The sequence below is a fragment of the Grampus griseus genome (assembly GCF_964374135.1).
Source record: "Grampus griseus genome assembly, chromosome: 7".
Classification (NCBI taxonomy): Eukaryota; Metazoa; Chordata; class Mammalia; order Artiodactyla; family Delphinidae; genus Grampus; species Grampus griseus.
In genome coordinates this window covers 55547820-55567717 of record NC_139001.1, presented here as the reverse complement: position 1 = coordinate 55567717, position 19898 = coordinate 55547820, and the positions used below count along the sequence as shown (strand labels likewise).

At 37.4% G+C, this 19898-nt stretch overlaps 1 protein-coding gene across 1 annotated transcript in view; it reads right to left on the bottom strand.

The window, feature by feature from the left end:
* The window catches only part of NFE2L2 (NFE2 like bZIP transcription factor 2), a 183834-nt gene that overhangs the window by 107344 nt on the left and 56592 nt on the right, over positions 1-19898 (bottom strand). The window contains exon 3 of the mRNA XM_082658473.1: positions 4902-5030. The gene's annotated coding sequence lies outside the window, so the exon portion shown is untranslated. The remainder of the gene's footprint in view (positions 1-4901; positions 5031-19898) is intronic.

Here is a 19898-nt window from a genome sequence, read left to right as displayed (position 1 = left end):
GATGGAAAAAGATATTCCATGCAAATGGAATTCAAAAGAAAGCTGAAGTAGCAATATTCATATCAGATAAAATAGACTTTAAAATAAAGAATGCTACAAGGGACAAGGAAGGACATTACATAATGATCAAGGGATCAATCCAATAAGAAGATATAACAATTATAAATATATATGCACCCAACATAGGAGCACCTCAATACATAAGGCAACTGCTAATAGCTATAAAAGAGGAAATCGAAAGTAACACAATAATAGTGGGGGACTTTAACACCTCACTTACACCAATGGACAGATCATCCAAAAGAAAATTAATAAGGAAACACAAGCTTTAAATGACACAATAGACCAGATAGATTTAATTGATATTTATAGGACATTCCATCCAAAAACAGCAGATTACACTTTCTTCTCAAGTGCACATGGAACATTCTCCAGGATAGATCACATCTTGGGTCACAGATAAAGCCTCAGTAAATTTAAGAAAATTGAAATCGTATCAAGCATCTTTTCTGACCACAATACTATGAGATTAGAAATCAATTACAAGGAAAAAATGTAAAAAACACAAACACATGGAGGCTAAACAAGATGTTACTAAGTAGCCAAGAGATCACTGAAGAAATCAAAGAGGAAAACAAAAAATACCTAGAGACAAATTACAATGAAAACACGACGATCCAAAACCTGTAGGATGCAGCAAAAGCAGTTCTAAGAGGGAAGTTTATAGCAATACAAGCCTACTTCAAGAAACAAGAAAAATCTCAAATAAGCAACAAATAGCAACAAATAAACAACAAATTCCTTTACACCTAAAGGAACTAGAGAAAGAAGAACAAACAAAACCCAACGTTAGTAGAAGGAAAGAAATCATAAAGATAAGAGCAGAAATAAATGAAATAGAAACAAAGAAGACAATAGCAAAGATCAATTAAACTAAAAGCTGGTTCTTTGAGAAGATAAACAATATTGATCAACAATTAGCCAGACTCATCAAGAAAAAGAGGGAGAGGACTCAAATCAATAAAATTAGAAATGAAAAAGGAGAAGTTACCACAGACACTGCAGAAATACAAAGCATCCTAAGAGACTACTACAAACAACTCTATGCCAATAAAATGGACAACCTGGAAGAAATGGACAAATTCTTAGAAAGGTGTAACCTTCCAAGACTGAACCAGGAAGAAATAGAAAATATGAGCACACCAATCACAAGTAATGAAATTGAAACTCTGATTAAAAATCTTCCAACAAACAATAGTCCAGGACCAGATATGGCTACACAGGTGAATTCTATCAAACATTTAGAGAAGAGCTAACACCCATCCTTCTCAAACTCTTCCAAAAAACTGCAGAGGAAGGAACACTCCCAAACTCATTCTATGAGGCCACCATCACCCTGATACCAAAACCACCCTAATACCTGATACTACACAAAACAGAAAATTACAGACCAATATCACTGATGAATATAGATGCAAAAATCCTCAACAAAATACTAGCAAACAGAATCCAACAACACACTGAAAGGATCATACACAATGATCAAGTGGGATTTATCCCAGGGATGCAAGGATTCTTCAATATACGCAAATCAATCAATGTGATACACCATATTAACAAATTGAAGAACAGAAACCATATGATCATCTCAATAGATGCAGGAAGAGCTTTTGACAAAATTCAACACCCATTTATGATAAAAACTCTCCAGAAAGTGGGCATAGAGGGAACCTACCTCAACATAATAGAGGCCATATACGATAGACCCACAGCAAACATCATTTTCAATGGTGAAAAACTGAAAGCATTTCCTCTAAGATCAGGAACAAGACAAGGATGTCCACTCTCACCACTATTATTCAGCATAGTTTTGGAAGTCCTAGTCACGGCAATCAGAGAAGAAAAAGAAATAAAAGGAATACAAATTGGAAAAGAAGAAGTAACACTGTCACTCTTTGCAGATGACATGACACTATACATCAAAAATCCTAAAGATGTCACCAGAAAACTACTAGAGCTAATCAATGAATTTGCTAAAGTTGCAGGACACAAAATTAATGCACAGAAATCTCTTGCATTCCTATGCACTAACAACGAAAGATTGAAAAGAGAAATTAAGGAAACAATCCCATTTACCACTGCAACAAAAAGAATAAAATACCTAGGAATAAACCTACTTAAGAAAGCAAAAGACCTGTACTCAATAAACTATAAAACACTGATGAAAGAAATCAAAGATGACACAAACAGATGGAGAAATATACCATGTTCCTGGATTGGAAGAATCCATATTGTGAAAATGACTATATTACCCAAAGCATTCTACAGATACAATGCAATCCCTATCAAATTACCAATGGCATTCTTCACGGAATTAGAACAAAAAATTTTACAATTTTATGGAAACACAAAAGACCCCGAATGGCCAAAGCAACCTTGAGAAAGAAAAACGGAGGTGGAGGAATCAGGCTCCCAGACTCCAGACTATATTACAAAACTACAGTAATCAAGATAGTATGGTACTGGCACAAAAACAGAAATATAGATCAATAGTACAGAACAGAAAGCCCAGAGATAAACCCATGCACCTATGGTCACCTAATATATGACAAAGGTGGCAAGAATATACAGTAGAGGAAAGACAGCCTTTTCAATAAATGGTGCAGGGAAAACTGGACAGCTACATGTAAAAGAATGAAATTAGAACACTCCCTAACACCGTACACAAAAATAAACTCAAAATGGATTAAAGACCGGACACTATAAAACTCTTAGAGGAAAACATAGGAAGAACAATCTTTGACATAAATCACAGCAAGGTCTTTTTTGATCCACCTCCTAGCGTAATGGAAATAAAAACAAAAATAAACAAATGGGACCTAATGAAACTTAAAAGTTTTTGCAAAGCAAAGGAAAGTTCAAACAAGATGAAAAGACAACCCGCAGAATGGGAGAAAATATTTGCAAATGAATGAACAAAGGATTAATCTCCAAAGTATATAAACAGCTCATGCAGCTCAATATTAAAAAAATAAACAACCCAATCAAAAAATGGGCAGAAGACCTAAATAGACATTTCTCCAAAGAAGACATACAGATGGCCAGGAAGCACATGAAAAGCTGCTCAACATCACTAATTATTAGAGAAATGCAAATCAAAAGTACAATGAGGGGGCTTCCCTGGTGGCGCGGTGGTTGAGAGTCTGCCGCTGATGCAGGGGACACGGGTTCATGCCCCAGTCCGGGAAGATCCCACATGCCACTGAGTGGCTGGGCCCGTGAGCCATGGCCAGTGAGCCTGTGCGTCCGGAGACTGTGCTCTGCAACAAGAGAGGCCACAACAGTGAGAGGCCCGTGTACCACAAAAAAAAAAAAAAAAAGTACAATGAGGTATTACCTCACACCAGTTAGAATAGGCATCATCAGAAAATCTGCAAACAACAAATGCTGGAGAGGGTGTGGAGAAAAGGGAACCCTCTTGCACTGCTGGTGGGAAAGTAAATTGATGCAGCCACTATGGAGAACAGTATGGAGGTTCCTTAAAAAACTAAAAATAGAATTACCATATGGCCCAGCAATCCCACTACTGGGCATATACCCTGAGAAAACCATAATTCAAAAAGACACATTCACCCCAATATTCATTGCAGCACTATTTACAATAGCCAGGTCATGGAAGCAACCTAAATGCCCATTGACAGATGAATGGATAAAGAAGAAGCGGTACATATATACAATGGAATATTACTCAGCCATAAAAAGGAACAATACTGGGTCATTTGTAGAGATGTGGATGGATCTAGAGACTATCATACAGATTGAAGTAAGTCAGAAAGAGAAAAACAAATATTGTATATTAACGCATATATGTGGAACCTAGAAAAGACATAAATACAGTAATATATATAAAATGGATAACTAATAAGAACCTGCTGTATAAAAAAATAAATTAAATAAATATCAATAATTCCAAAAAAACAATGTAATTGTTGATATTGAATAATAAAATATGTCAATATTTGGGAAAAAGAAAAGGAGAAAGAAAAAATTTATAAAGGAGTCTGATCACTGCAAATCGATTTTTTCTTAAATATGAACCACAATGCACTCTTGGCCTCAGGTTGGTTTATTTACACACTATATTTATTTTCACTCTCCATGGTGAGTTTTTTTGTTTGTTTAAAAGGCACAGGTTGCATTTTAGTGTCTGTCCAGTTCACTACACATGAACAATTTAGTGTTCTTTGGAGTACTCCTGAACCCTTGAAATGCCACAAGTTGAGGTCTTCATCTTCCTTACATTCTCTCTGTCAGCAGATTTTTTAGTGAACATCTTGCTGGTAGACCCCATTTTATTGTTTAATAAAGAGATTCAATGACCCCAGGAAAAGGGTGGTTTTAAGAAAATCCCAGTGGGGCTTTGATATAAAGATCTTCTAAGTCCATTCCACTCCTTTTTTTCTTGCCTTATTGAAGTAACTGTAACTTTCACCTTTTAATGTACTGTTCCCTTCATGCTAACTTCCTAAGCTCTAAGCTTGTGCAGCATCTGGTGACATGGCAATCACTTTACAGCACATTCAAAGCATTGGTTGACAAAAGAATCAGTAAATTAGCATTATGTATCTTAAATGAATCCAATACTTATAGCAAACCAAGTGGCTTGGAGTTTGGCTGTTTCACATGCCCAGTGTAATGATGCTTATATCCTTATATGGCAGGATGCATGACCTGCACATTGATGATATTAACTTTAAGATACAGAAAACACAACTAGCATGGGAGAGACGCTGCTAAGTAGTCAGTTTCCTCACTCACTGATATCACTTTGTCATTAATTCTTTCCATCCTCATATACCTGATTAAATCTATTTGAAAAAATTAAATGTCAACCATCATACCTCAGGTTCTGTGTTTATTTTTTTATGAAAAGGAAGGGTGAGCTGGGGGCAGGCTGTTGAGAGCTGTTTGCTGTGGTTGAGGCCAGTCTGCTCTGAGGTTTTCTGGCATTTTTTCATCTGTGCTGCCATCTAGAGAAGAGAATGAGAAACACTCATAAACTGGAAAAATAAACTGGAAGTCCCAGGACGGAGTTATGGGAAAATGGACACTGTATACTGATTTGTAGAAAACTGTAAGAAACATCAGGGAGATTTGCTGGTGATAATTTTGTGTTTTTCCCCCTCTCTCTCCGTCTCTCCCAGATACAAAACAGAATTTGGATATCTGTTACCGGTGTTTATGACAGGCATTCCTGCGGAGCCATTTCCTGTATTCAAATTGAACTCTTCTTACATAAATAAAGTTAAATTGTGTTAACTATCTGGGACCTCCAAAGTGGTGTAATTTCTCCATAGTTAAGATGTTGCTGGAAATGCTCATATTCTCAGTCCTGCAAGATTTGTAGATGAAATGGCAGGCGCGTGTGTGTGTGTGTGTGTGTGTGTGTGTGTGTGTGTGTGTGTGTGTGTGTGTGTGTGTGTGTGTGTTAACAAGATAAAGAGGTCCTTTGAAGACTCAGGGGCAGTTTCCTGAAGTCAGTGTGTTCCACAGAAGCTCTTAGTTCTGCAGAATGTTTATAGGTGAAACACTGGTCAAATAAATTTAGGGAATGCTAGGTAAAACCATTTTAAACAGTTTTCCTTATTACAGCCAGGACTTCTAACAGTCTTTAGTTTACCAATGTGCACTGTGAACTTGCAAGAGAGGAAAGTGCTGGGCAAAGTTTCCCAAACTTATTGGATCTTGAAACCCTGGGCTTTTCATAGGACCGGTGCTGTGTGGAGCAAGCTTTAGGAAATATTACAACAGGGAAAGGAAGTTGGCCTGCTGCATGTATGCCATGTGCAAACATACCAGTCCTCCATTCCTCTAGAAGGAATGTTATAGGAATGGAATTTGTTTGATAATTGCTACTTGCAGGTATGACAAAGTAAGTGTACCTATAACGTAGGCCAGATTTTCTCTCTCAGCTTACTTATCAAATAGCAAATAATAAGATATAGTCTTTTTACTTAGCACACATTTAGCATGCTCTAAATCTATGCAAGGTACCATTGGGCAGGGAGGATAGTGAAAGTAAAACATGATTCTTGCCTTTGACAAACCATTAAATAGGTGGAGTGGTAAGTTAAGATACAATATACTAAAAAATCCTTTAAACAATGGTCATACCAGGTTTATTCATCATAACTGAGATAACAGGCTTTGTTTCTGTGGAGCAAGGCCATGTTCACCCATGGAAGAAAATAGCTTTTAGAAATGCTTTTGCAGGGGCTTTCCTGGTGGCACAGTGGTTAAGAATCTGCCTGCCAAGGCAGGGAACATGGGTTCGAGCCCAGGTCCCAGAGGATCCCACATGCCACGGAGCAACTAAGCCAGTGCGCCACAACTACTGAGCCTATGCTCTAGAGCTCGAGAGCCCCAACTACTGAAGCCTGTGCGCCTAGGGCCCGTGTTCCGCAACAAGAGAAGCCACCGCAATGAGAGGCCCGTGTGCCTGCCACAGCTAGGGAAAACCTGTGCACAGCAATAAAGACCCAATGCAGCCAAAAATAAATAAAACAAAATAAATAAATTTTTAAAAATTAAGAAATGCTTTTGTAATAGCAGCCATTGTTAGAGGATTTTATCTTTTTTTTTTAATTAAAATGTCAATGGTCATGAATATTTTCCTGTATTAATCCTGGAAAATGACATTCTTTGTGAAACTGAGAGAACAATATTAATGCTTCTCTTTTGATAATTTATCTGAACTTTAGGAAAAAGAATATATAATTCATGCTTTTGACTCAAGAAGTAATGTCTTTGTTTAGGAATTAATAAGGATAATGATAAAACATCATCTCTCCCAAAGGATAAATATTATTTTCATTTTATAGAAGCAACTGGGGCTTAGAGAAGTGAATCAGTTTGTCAAATAGCTTGTAAATGGTGGGACTGGGATTCAATTCCAGTCCTATCTGTTCCTAAATCTTTATTATTTATTTCCCTTATGGTGGAGGCAGAGTAATTTTAGAAAATGTTTGCATACTACCTGATTTCCATAATATCAAAATAAGACTTCCCAAAGTGAAATGGGGAAAACAGTTTTCCTGGGATTTAGAGAATTACACACACACACACACACACACACACACACACACACACACACACACACACATAGGAGACTGTAAGCTTTATGACAGCAGAAACCATAGGACCATATCTGTTTTCTTTACCATACTAAACCTGGTGTTTAGTACATGCCTTGCACATAGGTCCTCAATAAGTATTTGCTCAGTGGAGTGCACTCAAATGATAATGTTTGGGATTAGGTGCTGGGCACACATAAAACCTTCAATATTCTATTGCCATTTTTTGCAATAGAATTCAGTTATAAATCTGTAAAGTCTTCTCTCTTCATGAAATGGTCTGAACCTGGTCACGGGCACATTCCACATTTGCAAATGTGTTTTCCAGTCTAGTCTCAATAGTTAATCACATTGTGAGTCAATTTGTGGATGATTGAGAACCTTCGCCTACATGGTTGTTTGGTCATTCTCTGCAAATTCATTCTCTGAAACGTGTTAAAAGAAGTAGGCTTGAAAGAAAACTAGACTTGAAGGCAAAGACTAAATATTTTTTATATTTGCATTCTTAGCACTCTGCTTCATAATAGGTGCATGGTACATGTTGAAAAAAGAAGGAAGAAAGAAAGGGGAGGGGAAAGGAAGAAAAGTGAGAGTTAAGAATCTTGGACTTTAGCCTTGGGTTGGCTATGTAAACTTGGGCCAATCATTTCTTTTTTGTTCCTCAGTTTCCTTTTCTGGAGCTAGGGATGTTGACCTACTTGATCACTAAGGCCCCTCCAGATTTTAAATGCCTGTGGAAGAGACTGGGGTCATTCTTGGCATAAACAAGACCATGTTTCTTTGTGTCCACTAGGGGGTACTGTAGTACTAGTACAGTGGCCACTGTCTTCCAATTTATCCAATTCTGATTTTTTTTTCTGAACCTACTCCCCTGAAAGACATTCCTTTTTCTTTTTTTTTTGAAGTATATGTTTTTTAAAAAAAATTTTATTGGAGTATAGTTGATTTACAATGTTGTGTTAATTTCTGCAGTACAGCAAAGTGATTCAGTTATACATATACCTATATCCACACTTTTTTAGATTCTTTTCCCATATCCGTCATTACAGAGTACTGAGTAGAGTTCCTAATGTCTCAGTTACCAAGAATGAATTGGCAGCAGGAGTTCCTCAGTGACTGGGTGATGCTGAAGGTCATCTCTGACCAGTCCTCAGAAGGCTTCAAAGGTCTTCCAAATGTTTTCTTAACTCTCTCCAGTGACTCCTTAAGTCATGGCTAAGGCCTGGGTTGTATTAGATTGAGCAGGGACTGGATAAGAAATCCTGCACCAGGCACACAGTTAATGTAATTTCTTTTACTCAGAATTTTGCTATCTGTCCAATCTGGTCGTTCATTCTGTTTTATCAGATTTGGCATCCATAGTGGAAAGAACATGTTAGGATGTCCCTCTTTTATGAGTGATTCACACCATGTTTACCAAAGAGAGCAATTGGTTTTTCCATTTCCTTTGACAATCTTCTGAATATTTTGACAATAGAACACCAAAATTATGTGAATAAATGGACATTCCTTACTTTTAACTTTCAAACTCAAATTTATACTACAAAGTATAAGATTTAATTCTATAATGGAAACTGGATAAACCTAGGAAGAATTTAGCTCAATTATGATTAATATAGCTTAGTAATCTTAGAACTATTTGCTTAGTAAGGTTATGAGATGTTAAGATTTTGCTTGGGCCAAAAAGAGGGCCTTGACACTCTTTTAACGGAAAACAAAATGGAGCAAATTCCATTTACTCTAACAACAAACACATAAGTTTAAGAAATGTGCCAAATCTACATGAAGACAACTATATAACTAACCAAGAGTTTAAAAGAAGGCTTAAATAGAGAGCTATACCATGTTCTTGGATAAGAAGGTTCAACACTGGAAAAATTATAAATTATTCCCTCAAAGTATTCATAAATATAATAAAATTCCAATCAAAATTCTAATTAGATATTCTTGGAATCTTGATAAAAGAGTTCTGAAATTCATTGAGAAAAATGAAGCTAAGAAGAGCAAAGAAAAAAATTTTTAAACTTATGAGAGGGAAGGGGATTTGAATGATCAGATTTTAAAAGAAATTATAAAATGGCTGAAATTGAAACAATATCGTAGTGGCAACAAAATAAACAGCCAATAAAATAGAATAGGAAGTCCAGAAATAAATCCAAGTATGATGGCCTGGATGTGTGTGTGTGTGTGTGTGTGTGTGTGTGTGTGTTTTGGTTACCTAGCATATGAATGCTTTTCCCAGTATGGAAACTGAAGAAGGGAAGATCTTCCTTCTTCTAAATAGGAAAGGCATCAGCATATAACTGAGGTTTACCCAGTGAGATTCTGACATTGAATCCAGGAGTGATGCAAAGGTACAGGGACTGGCAAGTTATTTACAGAGAGAGTGGTGATGTCAATAACCCAGGAGGAGAATGCCTGGTGGTAGCAGTGTCACTGGAAGCATTCTGCCTAGACTCTTCCTTTAACAGGTCTTGGCCAAGTTCTGCCAGCATTCTAACCAGACTGTTCCAACAGAGGTCCTTGGCTGAGTTATCTGTTTCCAGCCTCTTTTGGCTTCTGTTTCTTGAGTTTGGTTTTTAACTTTCCCATAGATTTTGTGAGCTATTTGGCATCCTTCCAACAAATTCCATTCTGTTTAAGCTACCTAGAGTTGGTAGCTTGCAGTTATGACCCCTGAAGTGTACAGAGACTTGTATGAGGAGCTGATTACAGACAACAGACTCTTAGGGAAATGAGGAGACTCTAGTTATGCAGACTCATTATGTTTGAAGATAGATGGGATGCTGGAAGCCCATGGCCTGTTACAGTGAAACAGCTAAAGAAATTAGTGTCTGTGGGGACTTCCCTGGTGGTCTAGTGGTTAAGATTCCATGCTCCCCATTCAGGGGGCCCAGGTTCAATCCCTGGTCAGGGAACTAGATCTCGCAGGCTGCAACTAAGAGCCTGCATGCTGCAACTAAAAGATCCTGCATGCCGCAACTAAAGATCCCACATGCCACAACTAAAAAGATCCTGCATGCCACAATGAAGACCTTGCATGCCGCAACGAGGATCCCGCGTGCCATAACTAAGGTCCGGCATAGCCAAATAAATAAATATTTTTAAAAAAGAAATGAATGCCTGTGAATATTAGGACTAAGGTGGGCATTGAAGACAAGACCATGGAGGTCTTGTCCATATTAGGTTAGGTCTTGTCCTAACTGTTGTTGCCATAGAACAATATGAGGGGTATGAGGAATTCAAGAGCTGTGTGCTGAAGTTAGCTGCTTCAGTTGATACGATCAACAAGTGGAAATCTCTAGATTCTCATTTTAAAATATGAACTGAAACCCAAACTGTGAATTATTAAAAGAAATTCTTATAGCCCTAGGATTGAGATAGCTATAAAACCAGCATTTGTTCTTGTTGATTGCTGACTTGCAAATCAGTTGAATTCACCTCTTTAACTGGGGTCTTATATGAACATATGTTAAGGTGCTAATCCAGACAGAGTTACAGCTTTGGAGGAGATCAAGGTGGTGGAGTAGGGGGATGCGGAACTCACCTCCTTGCTACGAACACATCAAAAATACATCTACATGTGGAGTAATTCTCACTGACAACAAACTGGAGACTGGCAGAAAAGACTCTTAATATCACCAAGGTTATAAAGAAAGGTCCACACGGAGTCAGGTAAGAAGGGAAGAGAAGAGATCAGGTTGGGATCTGCATCCCTAGGAGGGGACACAGAAGAGGAGAGGGATATCATGGGCTCAGAGATCCTCCTAGAAGAGTGAGTAGTTTGAACTACATATTGAGTACCCTACCTCTGGGGTCTGACACTGGGAAGATGAATCCCCTTAGCTGGTTTGGAAACCAGGGGGACTAACAGGAGGGCTGTAAGAAACCTAGACTCCACTAGTAAAGAGCTGCACAAACTTGCTTACTCCCAGAAACAAGGTGGAGGAAACAGATTGAAACTTCCCGGTATTCTGGCTGGATTCCTGTGACTGCCCCAGAATGTGCCCCAGCCCATGCAAAGCACCTGCTCTGGGTCCTCTAGCTCCAGTGCAGCTCCCCACTAGGACAAAGGTTGTAGCTGCCAAGGAGAGTGTGCAGTTGTGGGGTACGGAGCCAGCTCAGACCTGACACTGCATCTGAATGAGATGGTGGCTGCCATTACTGGCATTCAAAAAGGCAGCAGATTGGGAGCTGTCTGAAACTCTTGATTTGTGTGTCAAGACCACCCCAGTTCACATTCTGGCCCACACTGAACACCCACACTGTCCTCTCTTGTTCTGGGGCAGCTCCACACTAGGGTGAAGTTTGCCATTGCCAAGGAGAGTGTGCACTTCATGGGGACACAGTCAACTTGGACCTGGTACTGCATCTGAACAGGGTGGGGAAAGCCATTGCTGGCACTCACAGAGGCAGCATTTTGGGAGCAGTCTGGAACTCTGACTGGTGTACTGGGCTCACACCAGTGAGCACCCCAGCCCACACAGGGCACCAGTTCCAGCCCCTCTTGCTTCAGCACTGCTCCCCACTGGGGCAAAGGTGACCATGTTGGGAGAGGTGAGAACTCACATTTAGAGGGAACAGAACCAGCTCAGACCTCAATCTCAGGGCTTCTGCTCTAGCACCTTGGGACCTGTCCCTGCCCCCATGGGGCAGTTATGGTCACTGAGCATAGGAGAAGCTCACACCTGGCACTGACTCTAGCCCTTCCATCTCCAGCCCCACCTGCCACCAAGGTGATAACTGCCAGCACACCCTGGGGGAAGATGTGGCCTATGCTCACATCAGATTTAGCTCTCCCACCAAAGCCACTGGGCACACATAGACTGCATAGGAAAGCTCTCACACAAGGACACCCCTTCAAGACCACAATAGGTAACTGTTTCACCTACTTTCATAGAGACAGAGAAAGTTCAGCAAAATGAGAAGAGAGAGGAATTTGTTTCAAGTGAAAGAACAAGGAAAAGAACCCTGAAAAAACAAAAATGAACCTGAGATAAATAATTATCAGATAAAGAGTTCAGAGCATTAGTAATAAGAATGCTAACTGAATTAGGGAGAAGAATAGATGAACACAGTGAGCATTTTAACAAGGAACTAGAAAATAATAGAAAGAACCAGTCAGAGCTAAAGAATACAATAACTGAAATGAAAAACACACTAGGAGGAATTAACAACAGACTAGGTGATACAGAAGAACACATAAGTGGTCTGGAAGATAGAATAATGAAAATCACCCAATCAGAACAGCAAAAAGGAAAATAAATTTAAGAATGAGAATAGTTTAAGGGACCTCTAGGACAACAGCAACTATACTAATATTCGGATTATAGAGGTCCCAGAAAGAGAAGACAGAAAGAAAAAGGATTAAAAATGTATTTGTTGAAGTTATGGCTGAAAACTTCCTGAACTTGAAGACAGAAACAGATATCCACATACAGGAAGCACAGAGAGTCCAAAACAGATGCACCCAAAGAGACCACACCAAGACATAATTAAAATGGCAAAAGTTAAAGAGAGAATTTTAAAAGCAGCAAGGAAAAAAAAAAAAAAAAGAGTCACATACAGGGGAACCCCCATAAGTCTGTCAGCTGATTTTTCTGCAGAAACTTTGCAGGCCAGAAGGGAATGGTATGATATATGTAAAGTGTTGAAAGGAAAAATATCCTGCAACCTAGGATACTCTATCCTGCAAGGTTATCTTTCAGAATTAAAGGAGATATAAAGAACTTCTCAGACAAGCAAAAAAGTAAAGAGTTAATCAATACTAAACCAACCCTAAAAGAAATGTTAAAGGTTTTTTTTCTAAGTGGAAAAGAAAAGGCTACACAAAGTAGGAATTTTTAGGAAAGGAAAAATCCCACTAGTAAAAGCAAATATATAGTAAAGTCTGTTGATCAACCACTTAAATAAGCTAGTTAAATGATTAAAAGACAAAAATTGTAAAATCAACTAAAACTACATTAAACAGTTAAGGGATAAGAATGAAGATGTAAAATATGACATCAAAAACACAAAATGTTGGGGGAGAGGAGTAAAAGATATAGATCTTTTGAATGTGTTTGAACATAAATGACTATCCATTTATAACAAGCAGATGTAGTTTTAGGTCAACATATATGAACCCCATGGTAACTACAAATCAAAAACCTACAATAGATTCACAAAAACTAGAGAGAAAGAAACATAAGCATACCACTAAAGAAAATTATCAAACCAAAAGGGAAGAAACTAAAAGGAGAAGAGGAGAACACAGAAGAACTACAAAACCAACCAGGAAACAAATGACAAAATGGCAATAAGTACATATACAACAATAATCACTTTAAATGTATGCCAGTGGATTAAATGCTTCAATCCAAAGCCATAGGATGGCAGACTGGATTAAAAAAAAAAAGAAGACCCATATATATGCTGCTTAAAAGAGACTCACTTTAGAGCTAAAGACACACACAGACAGAAAGTGAGGGGTTGGAAAAAGATATTTCATGCAAATGGAAATGACAAGAAAGCTGGGGTAGCAATAGTCATATAAGACAAAATAGACTTTACAACAAAAGACAATAACAAAAGACAAAGTAAGGCATTAAGTAATGATAAAAGGATCAACAGAAGAAGATATAACATTTGTTAACATATACATACCTATTATAGAAGCACCTAAATATATAAAGTAAATATAAATAGACATAAAGGGAGAAACTGACACCCCCTTTACATCAATTACAAATCATCCAGACAGAAAATCAACAAGGAAATAGTGGTCTTACATGACACATTAGACCAGTTGAACGTAATAGATAAATTGAAGACATTCCATCCAAAAACAGCAGAATACACATTATTTTCAAGTACACATGGAACGTTCTCTAGGATAGATTTACAAAACAAGACAGAGCTGCAGAATAGCCTATAAAACAAGTCTCAACACATTTAAAAGAATAGAAATTATATCAAGCATTTTTCCCAACCACAATGGTATGAAACTAGAAATCATTTATAGGAAGGAAAATGGGAAAAACACAAACACTTGGAGAATAAATAACATGCCAGTAAAAAGCCAATGGGTCAATGAAAACATCAAAGAGGAAATCAGAAAATACCTCGAGACATATGAAAATAAAAACACAACTTTCCAAAAATCTATGAGATGAAGCAAAAGTAGTTCCAACTGGGAAATTTATTGCAATACAGGTCTACCTCAAGAAACAGGAAAATTCTCAAATAAACAATCTAACCTAACATCTAAAGGAATTAGAAAAAGAAGAACAAACAAAGCCCACAGTCAACAGGACAGAAATAATAAAGATCAGAGAGGAAATAGATAAAATTGAAACAAAAAAAAATACAAAAGATCAAAGAGGACTTCCCTGGTGGCGCAGTGGTTAAGAATCTGCCTGCCAATCAGGGGATACAGGTTCGATCTCTGGTCTGGGGAAGATCCCACACGCCGCAGAGCTACTAAGTCTGTGTGCCACAACTACTGAGCCTGCACCCTATAGCCCACGAGCCACAACTACTGAGCCCACGTGCCACAACTACTGAAGCTCGCATGCCTAGAGCCTGTGCTCCACAACAAGAGGGGCCACTGCAATGAGAAGCCTGCACACCACAACGAAGAGCAGACCCTGCTCGCCGCAACTAGAGAAAGCCCGTGCACAGAAACGAAGACCCAACACAGCCATAAATAAATAAATAAATTTATTTTTTTAAAAAATCAAAGAAACCAAGAGCTTTTTTTTTTTGAAAAGATAAAGTTGATAAGCCTTTACTAGGATCACCATGGAAAAAAGAGACAGGACACAAACTAAATAAGAAAGGAAAGAGGAGAAATTACAACTGATATCACAGAGACACAAAAAATCATAAGAGAATATTATGAACAGCTATATGCCAACAGATTGGACAACCTAGAAGAAATGGATAGATTTCTAGAAAAATATAATCTTCAAAGACAGAATCAGGAAGAAATAGATAATCTGAACAGGCCAATCACTAGTAGTGAAATTGAATCAGTAACCAAAAAATTCCATCAAACAAAAGTCCAAGACCGGATGGCTTCACAGGAGAATTCTACCAAATATATAAAGAAGACCCAATTCCTATCCTTCTCAAACTGTTCCAAAAAATTGAAGAGGCGGGAACACTCCTAAATTCATTCTACAAGGCCACCATTACCCTCATACCAAAACCAGACAAAAACACAGCAAAAAAAGAAAATTATAGGCCAATATCTTCGATGAATATAGATGCAAAATCCTCAACAAATCTTAGCAAACCAAATTCAACAATATATAAAAAGGAAAAAAATATAAACAGCTCATGCAGCTCAATATTAAAAAAACAAAAACCCAATCAAAAAATGGGCAGAAGACCTAAATAGACATTTCTCCAAAAAAGACATACAGATGGCCAGGAAGCACATGAAAAGCTGCTCAACATCACTAATTACTAGAGAAATGCAAATCAAAACTACAATGAGGTATCACCTCACACCAGTTAGAATGGGCATCATCAGAAAATCTATAATAATCTATAAACAACAAATGCTGGAGAGGGTGTGGAGAAAAGGGAACCCTCTTGCACTGTTGGTTGGAATGTAAATTGATACAGCCACTATGGAGAACAGTATGGAGGTTCCTTAAAAAACTAAAAAGAGAATTACCATATGATCCAGCAATCCCACTACTGGGCATCTACCCAGAGAAAACTGTAATTCAAAAAGACTCATGCAACCCAATGTTCATTGCAGCACTATTTACAATAGCCAGGTCATGGAAGCAACCTAAATGCCCATCGACAGATGAATGGATAAAGAAGAAGTGGTACATATATACAATGGAATATTACTCAGCCATAAAAAGGAACGAAATTGGGTCATTTGTTGAGATGCGGATGGATCTAGAGACTGTCATACAAAGTGAAGTAAGTCAGAAAGAGAAAAACAAATATCGTATATTAACGCATATATGTGGAACCTAGAAAAATGGTACAGATGAACCAGTTTGCAGGGCAGAAGTTGAGGGACAGATGTAGAGAACAAACATATGGACACCAAGGGGGGGAAGCCGCGGGGGTGGGGGGTGGGGATGGTGGTGTGATGAATTGGTGATTGGGATTGACATGTATACACTGATGTGTATAAAATTGATGACTAATAAGAACCAGCTGTATAAAAAAATAAGTAAAATTAAATTTAAAAATTAAAAAAAACAAAAAAACCCCAAATTCAACAATATATAAAGAGGACCGTATACTATGATCAAGCAGGACTTATTCCAGGGATGCAAGGATGCTTCAGTATCTGCAAATCAGTGTGATACACCACATTAACAAAAGGAAGGATACAAATTACATGATCATTTCAATATACACAGAAAAAGCATTTGACAAAATTCAGCATCCATTTATTATAAAAACTCTCATCAAAGTTGGTACAGAGGGAACGTATCTCAACATAATTAAGACCATATAAGACAAACCCATAGTAAATATCATACTCAATGGTGAAAAGCTGAAAGCTTTTCCTCTAAAATCAGGAACAAGACAAGAATGCCTACTCTCACCACTTCCATTTAACATAGTATTAGAAGGACTAACCACAGGAATCAGACAAGAAAAAGAAATAAAAGACACCCAAATTGGAAGGAGAGAAGTAAAACTCACTATTTGCAGATGACATGATACTATATATAGAAAACCTTAACATCTCCACCAAAAAACTATTGGAACTAATAAATGAATTCAGTAAATTTGCAGGATACAAGATTAATATACAGAAATCTATGGCTCTTCTATACACTGATAATGAACTATCAGAAAGAAAAAGCAATCCCATTCAAAATCACACCAGAAAGAATAAAATACCTAAGAATAAACTTAACCAAGGAAATGAAAGACCTATAAGCTGAAAACTATTAAACACTGATGAAGGAAATTGAAGATGATACCAAGAAATGGAACGATATCCCATGTTTGTGAATTGGAAGAATTAATATTGTTAAAATGTTCATACTACCCAAAGCAATCTACAGATTTAATGCAATCCCTATTAAAATACCCATGACATTTTTCACAGAACTAGAAGAAATAGTCCTAAAATTTATATGGAACCACAAAATACCCTAATAGCCAAAACAATCTTGAGGAAAAAGAATAAAGCTGGAGGTATCATGCTCCCTGACTTTAGACTATGCTACAAAGCTACAGTAATCAAAACAGTATGGCACTGGCACAAAAACAGACACATAGATCAATGGAACAGAGACCAGAAATAAACGCATGCCCTTATGGTCAATAATCTGTGACAAAGGAAAGAATATATGATGGGAAAAGATAGTCTCTTCAATAAGTGGTGCTGGGAAAAACTGGGCAGCAACATGTAAAATGATAAAATTAGAAGACTTTCTCACATCATATACAAAAATAAACTCAAAATGGATTAAAGACCTAAATATAAGAGTAGAAAGTATAAAACTCCCAGAAGGGGCTTATAAAAAAGTATAAAACTTATAAAACTTATAAAAACTTATAAAACTTAAAAACTTATAAAACTTAAAAACTTATAAAACTTATAAAAGGGGCTTATAAAAAAGTATAAAACTCCCAGAAGGTGGCGCAGTGGTTGAGAGTCTGCCTGCCGATGCAGGGGATGCGGGTTTGTGTCCCGGTCCGGGAAGATCCCACATGCCGCGGAGCAGCTGGGCCTGTGAGCCATGGCTGCTGAGCCTGCACATCTGGGGCCTGTGCTCCACAACGGGAGAGGCCACAAGAGTGAGAGGCCCGCGTACCGCAAAAAACAAACAAACGAACAAACTCCCAGAAGAAAATGTAGGCAAAACATTCTCTGACACAAATCATAGCAATATTTTTTTGGATCAGTCTCCAAAGGCAAAGGAAACAAAAGAAAAAATAAAGAAATGGGACTTAGCTAAACTTAAAGGCTTTTGCACAGCAAAGGAAACCACTGACAAAATGAAAAAACAACATACTGAATGAAAGAAAATATTTGCAAATGATAAGACAAATAAGAGGTTAATATCCAAAATATATAAAGCGTTCATGCAACTCAATATCAAAAAAACTAACAACTTGATCAAAAAATGGGCAGAAGAACTGAATAGACATTTGTCCAAAGAAAACACACACATGGCCAACAGGCACATGAAAGGCTGCTCAACATTGCTAATCATCAGAGAAATGTAAATCAAAACCATGAGATATCACCTCACACCTGTCAGAAATGCTGGCGAGGATGTAGAGAAAAGGGAAGCCTAGTACATTGTTGGTAGGAAAGTAAATTGGTTCAGCCACTATAGAAAACAATATGGAGATTTCTCAAAACTAAAAGCAGAACTACCATATGCTCTAGCAATTCTACTCCTGGTATATATCTGAAGAAAGTGAAAACACTAATTCAAAAAGACATGCACCCAGTGTTCATAGCAGCATTATTTACTATAGCCAAGATATGGAAGCAACCTAAGTGTCCATCAATAGATGAATGGATAAAGAAAATATGGTATATATATATTTATATATATATACACACACACACACACACACAATAGAATATTACTCAGTGATAAAAAAGAATGAAATTTAGCAATTTGCAACCACATAGATGGACCTGGAAGGTATTATGCTTAGTGAAATAAGTCAGACAGAGAAAGAAAAATACTGTATATTATCACTTATATGTGGAATCTAAAAAATAAATGAATGAATAAAACAGAAACAGACTCACATAGAGAATAAACTAATGGCGAAGGTAAGGGAGGAGGGGCAAGATAGAGGAAGGGGATTAAGAGGTACTATGTATGAAATAAATAAGCTACAAGAATATATTGTGCAGCACTGGAAATCTCACCAATATTTTATAACAACTTTAAATGGAGCATAATCTATAAAAATTTTGAATCACTATGTTGTACACCTAAAATTAACATAATATTGTAAGTCAACTATACTTCAATAAAAATAAATAAAATGCAAATCCTATCGCATCAATTAAAAAAAAAAAGAGTTACAGCTTTAAGATTGAAATGCTATATAGGAGAGAATTTGGAGAAGTTAGAGGACTCCCACCCCCAAACTCCACTAAGCCTCCTTTGCCAGCTGAAGCAGTATCTCCTTTTGCTTACAAGAGTGTTTCTCCTTTGTCTGAAGATACCGAAGGGAGTTACCTTATAAGAGCAGGCCAGTTCTCTTATGCCCTTTTCTCACCCTGCACTATCTTCAGATCTTTAATCAGAGTCAAATTGTAATATGCTTCAAGGGACGAATTACAAAGTGAAATTCAGGAATAGATGGCTTAAGCACCAAAGGAATTGAAGAAATTTGCTGATTAATCATGGAATGTCGGTTAGAATAGACTTTACAAATGTTGAATGAAAAAGAGAAGGACACACTTTTAGAGTGGGCTGATTTTACAGATTTCACAAGAGATTCTGGATTAACTGTTAGCTTGAGAAACTGGGCATAATTCTGTTTGTTCTGCTCACAGTTGATTTAAATCTGGACACAATGGTGACTCATGCAAAATGAAGTTGAGATGCAAATCTCTTTGGTAAAATGTAAAAGAAAAAATTAAAAAATTTCAGGAGATAGGAATGTAGGAGTGGATTTATCATTTCTGACCCAACCATTCACCTCAACTGTATCTTTCCAAGGGGTCCAGAAGATACTCTTCACAAAGGTTTTGAGAAACAAATCTACAAAGAGAAGTGCAGCACATTTTAAAGTGCTTTGGAGAATGTTCTCTTT